Consider the following 21,280-nt stretch of genomic DNA (forward strand, 5'->3'; position numbering starts at 1 on the left):
AGGGTGAAGATTTAATCTTGTTTATATGGAGCGTTATTCAGGCTGGAGCTGAGGAGCTCAGAATGTGAAAAATTTTGAAATTTTTCTTGAATTACTGAAGTCTCAGTATCCAGTTTCTTTGTAATTCTAGCCAGTAGCTCCTGGAATGGTTTGAAATCATTGAGTGCTGGTACCAGAACTGCGCCCACTGCCTCATCTTGGAATGATGATTCCTTAGGAGCAAACGAAGAGGAGGATACTCCATGTGCTGCTTTGTCCTGTGTGGGTCCAATCCAGTGTAGGTGGTCTGGCTAGAGATGCTGATGGGGAGTGGATCTCTTCCACTTCCTCGAGAGGTGTAAAGGGGATAGACTGCTGGAGGCATGGGGAAGTGGTACCCAAAAAGCCCAATAGGGCCAGGGGAGCATGTTGTACTGGTAGGGCTACCCCAGTTGTGGGTGACAAGCTTGACACACATGGCCATAGGCTAGTGATGGGGCTCTAAATGGAGAGCTTCTGGTATTTTCCATAGGGTCCCTTCCTGATCTTAAGGGAGCCGTTTCCATACTCAATGCTGATGAGAAGGTGTACCACAGTGACCATGAGTAAAAGTATATCTCCTTGAGGGGTCATGCTGAGGCGTAACATGACATTGGTACTGGGATGATGGCGTGCACTAGGCCGACAAAGATCTTGGTGCTGAGAAAGTCTGGTGGAGATGCAGCTCCTCTGCCAGTATATACCCTGATGAACTCTGTGATCAACAGGTTTGAATAGGATTCTCTAAATGTAGGTAAACAATTGTTGTTTAGCAATAGGAAATGCTAAGGGCTAGCAGGTCAGGCACTGCAGTTTCAGCTTGCTGCCATGGGCAGTAAAAGGGAACTGACAGGAGGTTGCTGTTGTCCTGTTTATGGCCTCATAGTGGAGGCACAAAGACAGGTTCTGTGCGGGCACAGCACCAATTGACAGTGCTATTCAAAACATACTGAGCTCACGCACGAGGCACAGGTATGTGTAGAGAGGGATCCACACTAACACTGCCCAAAGAAGCAGCCCCAGCTTCTGGAATCTTTTAATTATGTGAGAATCTCAGCTCTCTCTCTCTTTCTTTTTTTTAAAGAGACTCTAAAAATTGTTCCTAGCCCTCCTGGAGAATCTGACCTTAGTGCACCCTGGAGGCTCAAAAATGAAAGGCAAATAAACAGAACTCCCAATTTTTTTTTTTTATTTTTTATTTTTACTTTCATGGTTAAATCAATCTCATGAATTCTGAATATTTCAGATTGGCAATACTACTTATTATGGGGAACATTCTGTAAATAACAAAGAATTCTTCTCACTTAGACTGGTGTAAATCAGGAGTAACATTACTGAAGCAAACAAAGTTACATTACTGTAAGTGAGGAGAGAATTAGGCCCCTTGTATCAATCTCTTTTTTTCCCTGTCTCTGTCAACAGCTCATAATCAATAATGAACTGTTGAGTGCCCATAGCAATTCCCTTCTTTTATATGTTTTAAAGAGAGTGTAATAAATAGGGCTGTTGATTAATCACTGTTAACTCATGCGATTAACTCAAAAAAATTAATCACAATTAAAAAAATTAATCGTGATTAATCTCATTGTTAAGCAATAGAATACCAATTGAAATTTACTAAATATTTCTGGATGTTTTTCTACATTTTCAAATATATTGATTTCTATTACAACACAGAATACAAAGTGTACAGAGCTCACTTGATATTTTTGATTACAAATAATTGCACTTTAAAAATGATAAACAAAAGAAACAGTAGTTTTCAATTCACCTCATACAAGTATTGCAGTGCAATCTCTTATCCTGAAAGTGTAACTTACAAATGTAGATATTTTTTGTTACATAACTGCACCCAAAAACAAAACAATGTAAAATTTAGAGCCTACAAGTCCACTCAGTCCTACTTCTTGTTCAGCCAATTGCTAAGACAAACAAGTTTGTTTACATTTATGGGAGATACTGCTGCCTGCTTCTTATTTACAGTGTCACCTGAAAGTGAGAACAGGCATTCGCGTGGTACTTTTGTAGCTGGCAATGCAACGTATTTATGTGCCAGATATGCTAAACATTCATATGCCCCTTCATGCTTCGGCCACCATGTCAGAGGAGATATTTCCATGCTGATGATGCTTATTGAAAAGTAATGCGTTATTTAAATTTGTGACTGAACTCCTTGGGGGAGAATTGTATGTCCCCTGCTCTGATTTACCCTCATTCTGCCATATAGTTCATGTTATAGCAGTCTGAGACGATGACCCCCAGCACATGTTCGTTTAAGAACACTTTCACAGCAGAATTGACAAAACGCAAAAAAGGTACCAATGTGAGATTTCTAAAGATAGCCACAGCATTGGACCTAAGGTTTAACAATATGAAGTGCCTTCCAAAATCTGAGAGGGACGAGGTGTGGAGCATGCTTTCAGAAGTTTTAAAAGAGCAACACTCAGATGGGGAAACTACAGAACCTGAACCACCAAAAAAGAAAATCAACCTTCTGCTGGTGGTATCTGGCTCAGATTATGAAAATGAACATGTGTTGGTCCGCTCTGCTTTGGATAGTTATTGAACAGAACCCATCATCAGCATGGACACATGTCCTCTGGAATGGTGGTTGAAGCATGAAGGGATATATGAATCTTTAGCGGATCTGGCAAGTAAATATCTTGCAACGCCGGCTACAACAGTGCCATACGAACACCTGTTCTCACTTTCATGTGACATTGTAAACAAGAAGCAGGCAGCATTATCTCCAGCACATTGCAACCAAACTTGTTTGTCTGAGCGATTGGCTGAAGTAGGACTGAGTGAACTTGTAAGTTTTACATTGTTTTATTTTTAAATGCAGTTATTTTTTGTACATAATTCTACACTTGTAAGTTCAACTTTCATGATAAAGAGATTGCCCTACAGTACTTGTATTAGGTGAATTGAAAAATACTATTTCTTTTGTTTTTTACAGTGCAAATATTTGTAATTAAAAATAAATATAAAGTGAGCACTATACATTTTGTATTCTGTGTTGTAATTGAAATCAATACATTTGAAAATGTAGAAAACATAAAAAAAATTTAAATAAGTGGTATTCTATTATTGTTTAACAGTGTGATTAATCGCGATTAATTTTTTTAATCACTTGACAGCCCTATTAACAACTTGTGTCTGTAACAAAACAAGCTGAAATGTTTGCAGAAATAACAAAAAAATTGCTATTAACGACAACTGGAAATATTACTATGGAAACAAAATCACTGTTTGGTGTAAACAAGGATATTGAGGAGTTTTGGTGGGGAACGTTGATTTGCCTCTACAATCTAATGCTACAGGAGACTTAGCAAATTTTTCCTGCTTCTGATTTTGTTCAAAAGTGAAAACTTGCTTAGATTATTGGTGACAGGTTTGACTAAACATTAGACTTTTTTTTTCTAAAACCCAATGAGAGTAAACTGAAACTAGTGCTCCATCCCTGCCAAGAGGACAATTTTAGAATATTCATATGTGTGCCAAAACCCATAGAAGGCTACATCTTCCACTGAGTAAACAGGAAGATCATGAAGAGAAACTAAAACTGAGCCAACTCCAGTACCAGAAAACATCAGGTTTTCCAAAATTTCCAGCTAAAAGTAGTTTTGTCCATCAGTGTCTTACTCTGACTTTCCAGAAGGCACCACGGGATTTAAGAATCCAAGCAGCTGCTGTCATAGAATAAAATAGAATATCAGGGTTGGAAGGGACCTCAGGAGGTCATCTAGTCCAGTGGTTCTCAAAGCCGGTCCGCTGCTTTTTCAGGGAAAGCCCCTGGTGCGCCAGACCGGTTTGTTTACCTGCTGCGTCCGCAGGTTTGACCGAATGCGGCTCCCACTGGCCATGGTTCGCCGCTCCAGGCCAATGGGGGCTGCGGGAAGCAGCGCGGGCCAAGGGACGTGCTGGCCGCCCTTCCCGCAGCCCCCATTGGCATGGAGCAGCAAACCACGGCCAGTGGGAGCCATGATCGGCCGAACCTGCGGACGCAGTAGGTAAACAAACCGGTCTGGCGCACCAGGGGCTTTCCCTGAACAAGCGGCTGACCGGCTTTGAGAACCACTAATCTAGTCTAACCCCCTGCTCAAAGCAGGACCAATCCCCAGTTTTTGCCCCAGATCCCTAGATGGCCCCCTCAAGGATTCACAACCCTGGCTTTAGCAGGCCAGTGCTCAAACCACTGAGCTATCCCTCCCCCAAAAGTGACTGATCTGTGAATCTCTGTCTCAAGAGCACTGGAAATGAAACTAAGTATTGATGGAAAATCCCTATTAGTTTCTTTCTTAGTTGAATTGGTACGGAATTTAATGAATAATTTTTCTATTCAGAATTGTGCATCTTGTAGATAAGAAGCTAGACATTTTTAGGGCTTGATTCTCCAGTGCCTGGCACCTTTTGTAGCTATTTACACTTGTGTAAAAGTGGTTGTAAAATGTTACCCTTCAGAGTGAAATAAAGGATGAAGCTGAAGCTATTTTCACTGAGTTCACATTTTTTCTGGCAACCTGAAGAGGCTCCAGCATCAACATTATTGTTGTAGCAAAAGTACAAGGAAATAAGTGATTTCCTGTTAGAATGTGTTTCCATTGCTTTGTGCTTTATGTCTGTGCTATACTGTAACTACTCACTGAGCTCCATCCTGAGCGGTAACTATTTTCCCAATCATACCATGCCATAGAAAAGCAGACGGTCAAGGTAGGGCTGAAGCAGAGGAGGAGGAAAATTCCACAATAATGCTCTCCTGGAGTTTCCTCCAAATGGTTCCCCAGAGGGCAGGTTTTATTCTGGAGCCCTGGACCTGCAGAAGGTCCTCATGAGATCCAAGGCTGGAAAAGAGTGCTGAGAAGGTGACTTCTCAAGCCTGTGCACACAGAAGTGTGAGTGATGTACTGTGGTTTTAGGGTGACCAGATGTCCCGATTTTATAGGGACAGTCCCAATTTTGGGGGCTTTTTCTTATCTTGGCACCTATTACCTCCCACCCCCCCTTTTTTTGGTCACCCTATGTGGTTTTCTGAGCCTGCAGGTCTAGAGCATGCCATTTGTTAAGTATAGACAAGACTGCATCGATGACTGTGGTTCAGAGTCCTGTATTACAACTACGTGCCCAGAGCTCCCCCTGCAGGATGACTCAAGCAAGCTCCCATGGGACAGCCAGTTCAAGCAAATGAAATAGAAAGGGGGTGCAGCAGAGACTCTGTCACTCTGATGTCCCCAAGGTGCCTGAGGTAATATCCACTGAGAGCGCTGGTCATCACGAAGCAACTAACACTGCACACGATGTGGTCCTAGAGCGTGAGCTGTAAATAACCCATTCGTAAGGCTACGTTTTAGTCACAGGTATTTTTAGTAAAAGTCATGGGCTGGTCACGGGCCGTAAACAAAAAATCACAGGCCTGTGACCTGTCCATGACTTTTACTAAAAATATCCACTCTGGCTAAAACTTGAGCAGGGGCCTTGGGTGCTGGGGGGGTGGGGTGTCCAGGGGTGCCATGGGTGCTGCAGGAGGTGGCCCAGGACCCCCCGCTGGTACTGGGGGGGGAGGCTGTGGCGCGCTGGTACTGGGGGCGGGGGGGCAGGTTGTGGCACGCAGCCCAGGACCCCTGCTGGTGCTCGGGGGGCGGGGGGAAGGGGAGGTTGGCAGGGCTGCCTACCCCACTCCACGTCCCTGCAGCTCCTAGGTGGCGGAGGCAAGCCGGGGCTCCGCTGCTCCTGCCACAAGGGCCAGCTGCCGCAGCTCCCACTGGCCGGGAACTGCAGCCACTGGGAGCTGTGGGGGTGGGGCCTGCAGGCACGGACAGCACACAGCACAGAGACCCCTTTGCTATCTAGGAGCTGCAGCGGGGCCACACCAGTGGGAGCCAGGGAGCCCCCCCAGGAGGTAAGCACCCCTCCCCTGCACTCACCAGTTCCTCGCCCCTACCCCTGAGCCCCCTCCCATATACCCAAACTGCTGCTGCTGTCCCAGGGGCTGCCTGGTTCGGGCAGTCCCTGAGCCAGCACCACCAGCTGCAGAAGTCACGGAATCCGTGACCTCCATGACAGACTCGCAGCCTTACCCATTAGCATTTCAATCTATCCTCGAGGGATGGGGTCCCCAAGCACCTTGACTGAAGTCACCCAGCCATGCTTGGTAACTACAGGAATTGGGTTTGCTACTGTTCAGTTCATTCTTTAACTTTTTTGAATGAGAATTGAATATCTCCTAGTTTTGACTCATCTCTGTTCTCCGATACCATTGCCCAGCCTCTACCAGCTCCGGCTTCATTCTTATATATTTATGTATTAGAATAAAGCATCACCAGCATGCTAGGAGCCTTACAGGAAAGTATGAAGACAAGGTCCCTACCCCAAAGATGCTTACAATCTAAACAGAGGCCAGCACTATAATTTTCTGCTCAGTCTTCACCCAGGGATTGCTCAGTGTCCTCTGATAATGAAAAACAACCCCCTGGCTGCTTAACTTTATTTACTAGCATTAGGGCAAGCTCACTAAGTTGCTTACCCTTTGCAGTCCCTTTTCTGGGTCTTATAAGGCAAATGAGCTGTGTCATGTCCAGGAAGAAGGAATTTGCTTGCGTGCTATGTCTTGTATGCTGCCTTAAACATATGCATCCATCACTTTTTAAAAAACACCAGAAGGAAAAAAACATGCCACTGCCCATTGCATGCAAAGCTCACAGCCATCAGCAGCCACCTTTTGAAAGAACTGAAAGTAAAAATCAATGTGCCCTTGTACCAGTTCAAACAGGATAGAATTTGACTTTCTGTACAATGAAACAACTCTTGCAGAAACAAGTCACTAATGACTTTGCAGTGCCACAGGGCAATTGTGGGGGCCACTGTCTATCTGAACCCTCGCTCTGCGGAGTCCCATGGACAATCCTTTGTACTGCCAGCCTGAGGCCAGTGCCTGTGCTTGGTTCTACTTTCTCAGCCTCGCTGCAGTGGTTGGCTGTTCTGAATTCACCTTGAATGAAATTCACATCTGTGCAGAGGGTCAGCACAAGACCTTTAGCATTGCCTATAAGGCTACATCTGCATTAAAGCAGCATAGTTCTGGTGACATAGTTACACATATGTAAACCTGTAGTGAAAATGCACCCTATAGTGACCAAAGGGGGTTTTCTGCCACTGTAGAAACACCACCACCATGAGCAACAGTAGCTAAATTGACTAAATCATTTTTCTTTGACCTGGCTGCACCTACATCAGGAGTTAGGTCAACATAGCTACAGTGCTCAGGGCTGTGGATTTTTCACACCCTGAACACCATAGCTATGTCAACCTGAATTTTAGGTGTAAACCAGGCCTAAGACTCAAGTAATACCTACATATCACTTGTGTAGGTCTTGTGCCGGCTCTCTGCACAAGGGTGCATGTCACCTCATCTGGGACCTTTTCCATTATCTTTGGAGAATCAGTCATTGCAGGGTTGAGCTTCCATCGGCAATCAACGCAATATTGCCAATTCTTTTGATCACATATCTCATGATATTTGGTGTTCTTCTCAAAGCCCTAGCTCCTGGTGTCATGGGATTGTCTGAAGATATCGGCTTTCATTAAAAGAGAAAAGTACATTTTTTCCCCCCTAGTCCTCGTGGCTGCAAAGGAAAGCTTTAAAATGTGAACCCCAAAGGCTCAACAACCTGAAAGCAAATAAAAGGAACCCGAAACATCTTATTTTAAAATCTCATGGGGGGGGGTGTTTCTCATTTGTTTTGAATGTCTGGGCTTAGCACTTCTGCAGTGGGATGAGTGAACAGTGAGAGAAGAAGGTACTCTTGGCAGTTGCTCTTTCCTTCTTCCCTGCCTCCTCCCCTTCCTTTTCCCTTTAATTCTCTGGGATTTTGTTTACTCCTCTGTATGCCTATCAATTCATAGATGCCATTGGAGGAGCATGTTGTTGACCGGTCATATGAGGTTGGAGTCCTGAAGATTTTTCCAGTGTTGCGAAATGTTTTCCTTGCATCTGCCAAAGCTAACAGCCACTGAATGTATGCCACTGGAAAAGTACAAGAAGGACACATGCCAAGAATGCAGAGTTCCTCTGAGAGAGGAATGTCAGGGTTCTATAAGTGTGAAAGAACACGGCACACTCAGTGCCAGTAGGAAAGAACTTTGGGCAGGCCCATAGCATGTGACATAGAGATTGCTACATTTTCATCCTAGAGGAGTTGACTGAGAGGAGCAATCTTTGCCTGCAGAAATCTCCATCACAAGTGCTTGGGCCTCACATTTAAATGAGAATGTTAAAAGTAACAAGGGAGACTGTGGAAAGTAGGGCATTTTCATACAGAAATCGTGGCCCAGATTCTGAGGTCCAGCTGACCTGTGTTCAGTGCAGGACTGAGGTGAGGTGGACAAAGGTGGCATTATGCCAACTTTGCAGAGCTAGTCAAACCAGAGAAGTCTTAGGGCTCCTCTATGTTGCACCTGGCTGCTTGTGAACCCAAGGGGTTGTTCCAGCAGCTAAAGGATGACCAGAGCACAGCTATGTTTTAGCTATAGCCACTGTTCCCCAGGAATGCTGCTGGGGCCAGAAGGGGGTGGTGAAGAATTGCTATTCCAGCTCTGTGCCACCTGGGGAAATCCTTTGGAGGTCAATCAAAACTGGTTCCATGGCCCCTCTGCACTGCTGGAGTGCTGCAGAAGGGCTGAGAATCTGGTCCATTGTTTTTTAATTATATGTGGGGCACCTAGATTCTGTGGTAATGGGCACATGAGAGCTAATGCTTATCATAGCACTTCTTCAGCCAGGGATCTCAAAGCACTTTACAGAAGTAAGTATCACTATCCCCATTGTACAAAGAGGAAACTAAGGTGCCGACATTTGCTCACAGTTGCACTGCAAGTCAATGGCAGAACCAGTAACTATGGGGGAGTCAGTAGCAAGACTTCCCTTCTAAGCCCTGTTTTCTATTCCCCTCTATCTTTTTACTGGAACAATTGCTTTGTTTGTGCAGTATGATGAATAGCTAATGAAATGGTTTGCACACTGGGATGCTTACAGGAGGTTTTATTCTGAGAATTTGGACAGCATTGCATTAAAGATGTTTATTTGCTACTTACTCTAAAATCACGTGTATCAAATTTCTGCCTCATGGCTTACACTATGTGGCCTCTGGGTTCTCGTTGCTGAGGAGTTTTCGGAACCTCAAGCATCCCACTCAGAGGCAGTTCTTTGAGCCTCATGAATGAAGCAGTTTTAACTCATTGGAGATTTTCATGGCTAGAATTATTTCAGAATTTTCATCTTGATGGACTGAAGCCATAGAATAGGAAGGGATCAGGCAGACAAGACAGCTTCATTAGCCTGGGAAGTGTCCTGCCTGTTTGCTATTAGCTATTTCTGGAGGACTCTAAAGTTCTCCAGTGTCACAGAATGAGAGTGGCAGGGAATTCCCTGAGAAGAAGACGGGGGAGAGAGGGATGAGAAGGGAATCTGATGGGCAGAGTTGGACAGTGAGAAGAAAGGAGGAAGTGGAGAAAAAAGGGTTGACTGGAGAGAGAAACTCAGACCTGTCAGGATTGACATGCCTAATTAGGCTCCCTGAGTGGCTGAAGAGCCCAGTAAGAATAATTGGGGTGGAGGGTAAGGAGGAGGTCCTGGGCAACACTGACCCTTTTCCTTCTCTCCTTGTTATACCAATAAAATAAAAACCAGCAGGATCTTATTAAAGGGAAAAAGGCAAAATACCACATTTACTGTGAATACAGAAAGAATCATAGTAAGCAGTTAGTTATAGTTATAACATTCCATTCAATCTCATATTTATTCACACATTCATTCATACAAACATACACACACACACACACAGGTTCTGCAAGGTTGTTATCATAGTTACCAGCCTTAGAGTTGCTCATGCCAAGCCACTGGCCAGGTGGCCTGGACATGAGGAGGGAGCAGGGCCTTGTCAGATGCTCATCTGATGCTCCTGGAAGTTGGTTTGCAGAATCAGACCCCAAAGTTCTCACTTTTTAGAGTCTATTTTTATCAGAATTTCTTCCTATGCCAGTCTATGGGAATTGCTTCATCATGCTGTTGCTGAATCAATCGCAGATAGCACATTCCTGACGGCTCCAAGATGTTATCTTGTTCTTTGGTTCTCCCATTCTTGAGGCTGTTGGGTGGATTCCAGTCTGCCCTCCGGGGGGTCCTCTGGTTATTTCCACTTGACGCCTTCTTCAGCCGATGGACACTGGATTCTTAGGCTGGCACCTCCCTGATCATTCAGTTATTATCCACACCAAGCATCCATCCACATACATCCTCTATCTCTATTTTAATCACAATTGTTAATACAACAAAAGGGCAGGGAGTCTCTGGGTGCTGTTTCTGTTGTTAGAGTATTGCTTTGAGTCTCTCTCTCTGTGAATTGCTTTGAGAACAGACTCTGTCTTAGAATGTACTAACACAATTAGCAGCTTGCAAGTTTCACACATAGAGGGAGAGAAAGTACCAAAAACCAAGAGATCTCTTAATTAGTAATACCCTGGAATTTAAACTATGGGGAATCAAATTCATTTGTGATTTTAATACAGAACTTCTTTAATATGATCCAACATCCTTGCTGCATCAAGGTGCTATCTGGCCCCATCTGGCAGGCCTTGGTGAGAGAAGAGTCCATTTCACATAGGCCTGCTTTGTCCTGTTGCGGTTCAAGCTACCTCCTGGGGCCTGAGGGAGCATAAATATTTTTTAAAAAATTAGAAACTAAGAAAAGGAGGACTTGTGGCACCTTAGAGCTAACAAATTTATTTGAGCATAATCTTTTGTTGGAGTCTGTTTTTGAAGTTTTTTTGTTGAAGAATTGCAACTTTTAGGTCCGTAATTGAGTGACCAGAGAGATTGAAGTGTTCTCCGACTGGTTTTTGAATGTTATAATTCTTAACATCTGATTTGTGTCCATTTATTCTTTTACGTAGAGACACCTACAAGATCTCTATTAAGCGTTCTTACAACTACAATACCCACCTGCTGAAGTGAAGAAACAAATTGAAAGAGCCAGAAGAGTACCCAGAAGTCACCTACTACAGGACAGGCCCAACATTATCGGGGATACTGTATTCAAAAACCAGTCGGAGAACACTTCAATCTCTTTGGTCACTCAATTACAGACCTAGAAGTGGCAATTCTTCAACAAAAAAACTTCAAAAACAGACTCCAACGAGAGACTGGTGAATTGGAATTAATTTGCAAACTGGATACAATTAACTTAGGCTTGAATAAAGACTAGGAATGGATGGGTCATTACACAAAGTAAAACTATTTCGCCATGTTTATTTCCCCCCTGCATCCCCCACTGTTCCTCACATGTTCTTGTCAACTGCTGGAAATGGCCCACCTTGATTATCACTGCAAAAGGATTTTTGTTTTTTGTTTTTTTTCTCTCCTGCTAGTAATAGCTCACCTTCCCTGATCATTCTTGTTACAGTGTGTATGGAAACACACATTGTTTCATGTTCTCTGTGTATATAAAATCTCCCCACTGTATTTTCCACTGCATGCATCCGATGAAGTGAGCTGTAGCTCACAAAAGCTTATGCTCAAAATTTGTTAGTCTCTAAGGTGCCACAAGTACTCCTTTTCTTTTTGCAGATACAGACTAATCCGGCTGCTACTCTGAAACCAGAAACTAAGAAGATTCTCAGACACAAAGCTTGGTTAAGCTGGAGTCATTTCTATGCAAAAAACTTCCAAGAACATTATACTTATTATTATTTAACCCAAGCATTAAAGGCTCTGGGCCTGCGTGGCAGGCAGCAGTGTGGAAGATTTTTCTCTCTGCAATATTGCTTGCTTCTTTGGTTTCCTGCCAGGTTCCTTTCTCAGCTAAGGAGCTTAAGTAGCTTTGTTTTCTCCATTTTGTCAAAGGTTTCATTTTCTTCCCAAAACATGGAAGAACAGTGTGACACATAGGAGTGCTGGTAAATAATTGATTTCTATATCCTGGCTCTGATCACATGATGTGGGTCACATTTTAAATGGTTTTACCCAGTCACATTGCAAGGGTCAATATCCATTTACTTCCCTGTCTACTGTTAGACACATCAGGGGCTGAAGCAATCCTGAAGGGAAGTCATTAGCCTATATCTGCCAAAAGTACAGTTTGTGATTTCTGTATCAAGTTGCACTTGAACTGAAAGTACTCTTTCATTTTGAAGTCTAGACATGATCTCCTGAATTGTTGCCATGGAGTAGCACTTGTGCTTAATAGCTTTATTCAAATCTCTTAGGTCTACACAATTTATAGGGAGTTTTTTATTCTTGGTTGGTTTTTTCCCCTGGTGACTAAATCTTGAACCCAGTCAGATATCTGAATTTGCTCAATAGCAAAACATCTAATTTATTCTAATTTATTCTTTAAGAATACTCGGCGCATCCTGTTCTGTAGACAAACTATACATCCATTGATCATCTGCATTTGTAGATGGTTCTTCAACCCAATACATGAAACCTCATTTCCCATTATTTTAAATTCTTCAGCAAGGTATTTGTGCTGTTTCAGAGACTGATCTTTATTTCTTGACTCCACTTCATGAAATGGATTAGAATTATAAAAGTTTATAACCCTGTTACATGGCAGAAGTCCATATCCACTGATTCCAGTGGTTATTGTTACAAGGATAAATTAGTAACTAATATTCACAAAAAATAATTTGACCAGCTCTACAACTAAAGTCCAATACACAGCCAACATCTACTATCATTGTGTGTGTGTGTGTGTGTGTATGCATACATACATACAAGCAGGGTCTGAATGAATTTTCCCCTGACACCTGACTGGGAGGGGGAGAGACTTCAGGAGCAAACTGTATTTACATGAATACATCTACTCTGCCAAGATATCCAGCAGATAGAGCTACGTTGCTCAAAGTGATCAACTTTAGCTGGTGTTGGGTTATAAATCACTTTAGTACTGAATACAGGGGTAGTGAAATGCTGTTATCAGTGTTGTTGTCTTTATTGTATGAATAAAGGGGAGCAGAACTGTGCTTAATTTGTCCCAAATGAGGGGGTCACCCTCAGATGAAAGGTACTCATTAAGCCAGGGGCTCAAATGCCAGAGCCCTGTGAAATTAAGGGAGGTGGGGACAGGTGTCCCAGCCAGGAGGTGTGGACTCTCCTTAAGGGTCTGTGGTCTGGTTTAACCTGTTCCTCCCTACTGTTCAAAGATCGAGCTCAATAGGCTTCAGTAGGAGCCTTTTGTTATGTCAAGTACTCAATAAGAACTGAAATCACTTGTGGTGGGGCAGTGTTTCTGCCCAGCCTGCAAAAAGCTGAAAGTCACTAAGAGACTGACCTACAGACGTCACAGCAGAGAGGCAGGTGGCAGCAGAAGGTGACTGATGGGCAGCCGGCCAAAGTGGCAAGTAGTCAGCTGGCGGGGCGGCGAGGCACATCGGCTGGCGAGCTGGCCAGGCGGCGAGGAACATCAGCTGGCAGGGCAGCCAGCTAGAGCAAGTGCTCAACTGGCAGAGCAAGCTAGGTGCCTTCTTCCCCTGGTGGGAGGTGAACTCACACAGATGCACCTCTGAACCCTAGGTCCTCACTGACCAAGGATAACCACTCTGTGTGGGCTATGGTGAGGGAGCGGACAGGGGCACAGTACAGGAGCTTTTGGTTGTAGAACTCAAGAACATGAGGCAGAAGACTCTGCCCTATGCACTCTGGGGTGCGTGTTCTGCTCACAGTTTTAGGTTTATGAATCCTGCTTGTGGCATTTTTCCTAATTAATGTTGAGTGACTTCCCTCCTTTCATTAAAAGTTTCTTTCCTACACTCAGACTCTGTGCTTGTGAGAGAGGAAGTATTGCCTCTGAGGCACCTTGGAATGCTGTGTAATTTTCCCAGGTTACTCATGGGGGCTCGAGCTGGTTCTGTGTTGTATGGTTGAAAAGGAACCCCTAGGTATTGAACCTGGTCCTGCTTGCCACTGGCTCCACCTGGCAGGGTTACATATAACTTGATCGTCTTCAAAACCTTCCAGCTTTTTTTAATCAGGAATGTGTCATTTCAGATTCAGGATACTTCTCTACACTTCTGTCACAAACTGAAGTGTTTTAAAAATATCATTGTGTGTTTTAAAAGATTAGGTTTAGCATATTCCGGCCTGCATTGCCAACACTATGTCAAAACTATCTGAAATACACACACTATGTATACCCTCAGGTTGATGGGGTTATTGTGTTTTTTGGGGGTTTTTTTGACATAACATTCAGTATTTAGATATCGTTTCAAGATAATTGGTCTTGAGCCCTAAAATGATGATGTTCTTTTTTAAATCCAAAAATGTGTTAAGAATATTTTCATATGGTAGTAATAGTCCTGTTTGCTCTGGAATATCTTGGTTTATTTTATGCCTCTGTGTCACATACTATTTTGAAATCATGCAAAACAGAGACTACTATGCCAAAGTCAATAATATGACTAATAGCAGAACAAAACCATAAACAACTTGACTTCATATTGATGCCATTAACTCATCCTTAGTCAACTGTAGGGTTATCTATGATCTCAGAAAAGACAAACTAATGAATTCAACTCAGTTGTATAATGAAATTATAAATAAATTGCCAAACAGATTTGATTTGAAATGCAGGTTATGTTCATAGCAATATCAGCCCAATGTATAAAGTGGATGCTGGATTTTTTTTCCAACCACCTAGATATTATAACGGTGCTTGGAGATGTTGGTGGCTTGGGATATGCAGGGGGTCAGACTAAATGACCTGGTGGCTGCTTCTGGTCTTAAACACTATGACTCTAAATACATTAAAATGCAGATGCTTTCAAGCTCTCCTAGCCCCCAAAAGCTAGCACATTATGAGAGGATATTTGAAGCCTGAAAGTTGTGTATTTGTGAGTCAAATAAAAGTTATATACTCCTTTAAGCTCCTCAGTTTGTCTCTTATTGTGTGTGCACAGCACTTCGTACTAGGGAACAACAGCCTTGGATGGTGCTTTTATGAACCACTGTAATACAAATAATAATTAATATCTACTTTGTATGAAGTTGCAAATGAAAAGGTCTTATGCAGGACCAAATGAACAGATACAGCATGTGCTACCCATAGTGCATTTTAGAAACAGAGGGACACACGTCTAAAGTTTCTTAGGACCAAGCAATAGAATAACTGAAGTACAGATTTCAAGAGCTAAATAGAGACCAATTCTAAAAAACAAGCATATTTTAAACAATCTTCTATTAAATTGCATATCTGCAGCCAGACCACCTCAGTCTGTGATCTTACAAACTAAGCCAAGTCAGACTTGGTCAGTACTTGGATGGGAAAACCCAAGGGTGCTGGTGGTATTTAAGGAGGTGGTACTCTTCTTTCTGACTCAATACTGATCCTTAGTTAATCTTGGGGGAATATTGTGATCTCCAGGTGCTGCCTTTTATGTGAGAGGTAAAACGGAGTCTGACTAGTTTGTAGTTCTTAATGATCCCAGGGCTTTTTATGTAAGAATTGTGTTGTTAGCCCTGAAGTGCAGACTAAATGGCAATCTGACACCCGAGTTCCCCCTGTGCTTGGAGAAAGATACCAGATTTCCCTTCACTTTGTGCCCTAAATTCTTGTTTAATGTTGTTCTGCAGAACAGGCATTTTTCTCCCTCGTTGCAGGCAGGGAGAATGCTAGATCAGGCAACGCATCTGATTTGCTTTTGGGCTTGGTTTGGGGTTTTTTGTTTTGTGTCTGTCTGTCTCCCCTGTCAGCTGGGCTGAGGAGAAAGATGCAAGTTGGGCCATGGAAACAAGGAAAGTTGGCAGGAACAAAGAATAAAGGGCCGGAAGATGTAAAATTGGTCAAACTGTTGTTAAGTGTAGCAAACATTTTCTAAGTGGGGGAAATAGCAAGGAAAAAAAGGAGGCAGGATTTTATGGAGAATTATAACAAGGCAGTGGAAGTTCAGAGTCTCTACCTGTAGTCTCTTACACTCACGGCTCTGCCTCTTCTCTGTACTTAGCGGAAAGAGGATCCTCAGATCAGTTACTGGACTAGCAAACATGCTATTAGTAGATGTTGCCGTGTATATCCCCCACATGCAAATAACAGATTACTTTCAAAATTAAAAGTGATTATTTTTCAGAGATTGTTGCCAGACAACATAGGAAAGCTTGAAGGGAGGAGTTAACGAATGGCTATAATTCATTACAAAAGTAAAATAAGAGTTCCTTAACTCAGTGGTGGCGTTAGTCACCTGAAAGCCATGCAATTGCATGGAGCCCCAAAGCAGCGAAGGGCCCCTGAAAACCAGCGAGGTGTCAGCTGCTCCATCCTGGTTAGCGCTACCTAGGGCTCAAAATGTCATCTCCTTACAGCGTGACCTTGCACACATTGTATATGCGAGTTCACTAGTAGGGGCCCCGGAATTGAGCTTCGCAGGGGGCCCCACAGGACAAACCTTACCATTGCCTTAACTAAGATGTTCTTTACTAAAGATACAAATTATTTACACATGGCAGTTGGGGGCAGGCAGATGGTGCAAGCCCTGGATGCAGTGACAGCTGTCAGTCAGTGCCTCTCTAGGATTTTTTGTTTATAGGTTTAATGTGCTAGGTAGCCACAAGAGGGCATAGATACTCTTCTATAGGAAAGGTCTGTCAGTCTCAGTTACTGTTTACCTAACGGAAGGTTTATGAAGGTGGCAGAAGCAATAGGTTCGATTGTAATAAATTCTTAGAAGATGTGAGTGGACGTTCAGATTCTACATCAATTGATTAATACTTTTTCTGTTTTTTTTTCCAGGGAGGGGAGGAGGTTACTTGTAAAGAGGCAAAACCTGCTTCTGCCCTACAGGCACAGTTGCCAACTTTCACATGCCCAACTTTCACAATAAGCCAAAAAACAAGCTAATTCCATTTCAAAACAAGGCCAAAGCAAGCCAATCCCTAAGAACCCCAACACTCTGTGTGACTAGATCCCCCACCCCGGCCCCAGGTGTAGTCTGGGACTGTGGTGGGCCCACTGTGCACCCCTAACTCTCTCCCCCACTTGTCCCTGCTTGCTCCACACCCCAGCCCCGCCTTGCCGGGAGCCGATCCAAAAAAAAAAAAAAAAAGAAGCAACACCCTACAAGCTAACCATTCAACAAGCTAAAAACTAGCCAACAAGCAACTCACAAGCCAATTAAGCCCAAAACAAATCCAATTTATGCATTTTTTCCACGTGTTTGGCATGTCTGCCTACAGGTTGTCTTTACAGCCTTTACAGAATGTACAGGCTGCAACATAGTTCCATAACATGATAATGAATATAGTTTGGTCCCATCTAAACAGGCAAGACCAAATGGAGTTATTGTTACACAGTTATGGCATTATTGTGTTGATTTGGCTGTGTGGATGGGTCCAAAGAGACTTTCAGGTTTTTGTTGTGGGTTTGTTCCCCTAGGGCTAAATTTATCCATGGTTCAACCTGACTGATTTTGGCATGGGTGTAATTATAGACAAGGACTGTCCTCCACGCTCTACACTGCCTTTCCCCAGAATACAGAGTCAAGGTCTCAGTCCTTATCTTCAAGGTGCTCAATGGCCTCACCCCAGCATATCTAAAAAATCAGCTAAAGTTCTGGGCTGAAGACTGTGGTTGACAACTCTGATCCTCAGGCCCAATGGAACTTTCTACCATGAGGGTATAGATTGTTTATGTAGGAAACTAAGCTTCCTCAGGGGCCAGTCTGGGATGGTAGAAAGGATTCCCTGAGGAACTAAGGAATATCACAACCCTCAGCACTTTCTGCACCAAGTGCAATGTGCACTTCTTTAACCTGGCCTTCTCTAACACAAATCCAGAGCATCACCTGCCTAAAAAAAACAAACAAAAATTCTACCAGAACAAAATCCTACGTAGCACATACACTTCTGCCTTGGGAAGAGGATGAGAGGAAGAACAAACCATTTGTGACCCATGTTAGTCATATTGCTTAATATACAGTCATGTGGTAGTCATGTCAGTCCCAGGATCGTAGAGACAAGGTGGGTGAAGTAATATCATTTATTGGACCAACTTCCATTGGTGAGAGAGACAAGCTTTTGCGCTACAGAGATCTGAGACTGAAGAACTACTCTGTATAGCTCAAAAGCTTGCCTCTCTCTCTTACCAACAGAAGTTGGTCCAATAATAGACGTTACCTCACCCACCTTGTCTCTCTAATATTGTTTAATACAAAACTGGAATACAAAACTGGATACTACTACAATGGGGGCGGTAAAAGAATCAGAATGGAATGTAATAGAGGTGACAGTACAATACATTAATATTTTGACATTTCTGCGAATATTACCAACCAACAACAAATGAAGCCTGCTCTATACATATTCATTCCTGTGCTGTGCTAATTAGAACATAAGAACGGCCATGCTGGGTCAGACCAAAGGTCCACCTAGCCCAGTATCCTGTCTTCCGACAGTGGCCAATGCCAGGTGCCCCTGAGGGAATGAAAAGAACAGGTAATCATCAAATGATCCATTCCCTGTCACTCATTCCCAGCTTTTGGCAAACAGAAGCTAGGGACACCATCCCTGCCTATCCTGGCCAATAGCCATTGATGGACCTAGCCTCCGTGAATTTCTCTAGTTCTTTTTTTAACTCTATTATAGTCTTGGCTTTCACAATATCCTCTGGCAGAGTTCCACAGGTTGACAGTGAGTTAGGTAAAGAAATTCTTCCTTTTGTTTGTTTTAAACCTGCTGTCTATTAATTTCATTTGGTAACCCCTAGTTCTTGTGTTATGAGAAGGAGTTAATAACACTTCCTTATTTACTTTCTCCACATTAGTCATGGTTTTATAGACTTCTATCATATCCCCCCTTAATTGTCTCTTTTCCAAGCTGAAAAGTCCCAGTCTTATTAATCTCTCCTCATATGGAAGCCGTTCCATACCCCTAATCATTTTTGTTGCCCTTTTCTGAACCTTTTCCAATTCCAATATATCTTTTTTGAGATGGGGTGATCACATCTGCATGCAGTATTCAATTAGACAATGGCTGGAGTAAGTTGCCGTACTGTATTGCTTCACTGCAGTTACCATAATGCATGAAGATACCCATATTTGATTTATTCCATCCCTTAAATTAACAGTGACTGATATTACGGCCACTTTCCAGGGGCTGGTTTTAATAATTTAGGTACATGAGTGCTTAATTTGTGCCAGGGCTGAGCCCCGGCATCTCTAGGGTTGGCAGTTCATAGCCCCAGCATCTCTGAGCTTGCCCCATCAGTTATGAAAGTAAAAAACTTGCTTGAGCCCCAGTACCTCTTGCATTACAAATTAAGCACCGAGGCACATCTATTAACAACAGTCTTCCTGGGACTTACCTTTAAGCTTACTTTTGGGCTTACCCAAATGCTTCAGCTAGTTCAAAATGAGCAGGACAGACTGAGAAGAACATGTTATACCACTGTTCTGTACTGGCTGCCAGCTGTAATTCAAGGTCCTGGTCACAAACTAAAAAGATTTTAGGTATTCGGGTCCCCGTTATCTCAGAGGTTGAGCTATGTTTTTGGAGGGAGCATTCTGGCGGTCTGTCTCACAAGGGTATGAAGCCAATGACAGTGAGGGACAGGGCTTTCTTAGCAGATCCTCCCTTAGGGAACTGACTCCCACTAAATATCTGAGCCCGAACCCAGCAACATTTACAGCACTCTGTAAGATGAATCTCTTTGTTTAGGCTTTTCAATAAATGCAGTTCTGTTAATGGTATCTAGGTCACCAGTTAGGTTTCCTAATTTAGGTTTCTGTACAAAATTGTGTTGCTTATGCTGAAGACATAGAGTATATGGTGCTAAAATACCTCAAGGGGTAAAATGTAGGATTAGCAGAGAAAAGATCTTTTTTAACCATCACAGGGAAATATCCCATGTGGATTGTGAGGCTATATTAGTTAGCCCATTCTTTTCTGCTGGAGGCACCAGGCAGAGAGGTGTACAACCAAAGACCATTATGGGTTTTTGTAAGCAGAGCTGGGGCCAAATGCAAAGGACCCATTCTTCACCTGAGGGCTTTGTCTACTAGAGCATTTTTCTTAAAATTTCCCAAGGGTGGGAATATCTACAGCATTGTTTTAACAACAACATTGGCATGCCAGGAATTAAATCAGGTCCAACAGCAGTTTGTAGATACTATTAGAAGAATAATACAACTACAATATCAAGCCTCACTTGCATTTCATATCAAATGATCCTAACTCTATTCATTTTATGAGCTATAGTATGGGCATGTATCTCAAGGATAAGTGCATCAAGTGATGACACACAGGGATGAATTATGTGACTTCAAATACTATATATTGTGTGTGAGTCATTATGCTCATTGGCACAAGTGAGAGTGAATGAGAGAAGGTGCCAGCCAAGGAAAAAAGCGAGGAGGCTCCAGGCCAGGCAGCTATTTTTGTAAAGCAGGCACTGAAAGGACCATCCTCGTCACGGCTTCAGGTTTGGACTACTTCCAGGAACCAGTAGTGGCACACAGACCTCACAAGCTCTGCATCTTCTCCTTGCATATGAGAAGAAACTCCAGTGAGATCCTCATGTCCCTGATGCCAGCTCCTGCAGCAGTCCAGGCCTGTGCCTGTGTAATGATTGGTTCTTTCCGCAGTCTCACAGGCAACCTCCTGGCCTGGCAGCCTCCCCTTCTCCTTCCCTCCCTGGCTGGATCCTTGTGTCTTTGTATGACAGAAATACATCAGTCACACTCCCAGAAGCAGGTAGGGTGGCAACCTCTGAGGTACAAAAAACTAGGACTTCCAGCGTTATTCTGAGCCTATAAAAATGGACAGCTGGCAGTTGGTACTGAGTACCCTTACAGATTTCCCCGGACAGCTACCTCAGAAAAGGGACAATTCTGGGAAAACAGAAGCATGGGATTTCAAACTCAAGGAAGTCTTGAGCATCGCATAGGCTACATTTGAGGGGGATTATGTTAAGGATTATCATAATTCTTGCCATTATTCTTCATAATTGTACATTTATTCTTCAGCAGAAGATGAAGTTATAAAATCTTCTCATAAAGAACTGCCCTTTTAAAAAATGGCTTTGTCTTCCACTGTTCTCAAAGGGATTGAAGCCACAGGCTGTTCTCAGTTAAGATGGTTACCACCTCCACTCACCAGTTCCTCACAGAGTTCTTCTCCACCTCCTGACACCACAAGGGGCCACTGTCTTCCCTGAGGGCAGCTTGACTTCACTCCCATAGGAGGAAAGATGACATCCCCTCTTGAGGACAGCCTGTGGCCTCA

Source organism: Eretmochelys imbricata, chromosome 1, assembly GCF_965152235.1.
Source record: "Eretmochelys imbricata isolate rEreImb1 chromosome 1, rEreImb1.hap1, whole genome shotgun sequence".
Classification (NCBI taxonomy): domain Eukaryota; kingdom Metazoa; phylum Chordata; order Testudines; family Cheloniidae; genus Eretmochelys; species Eretmochelys imbricata.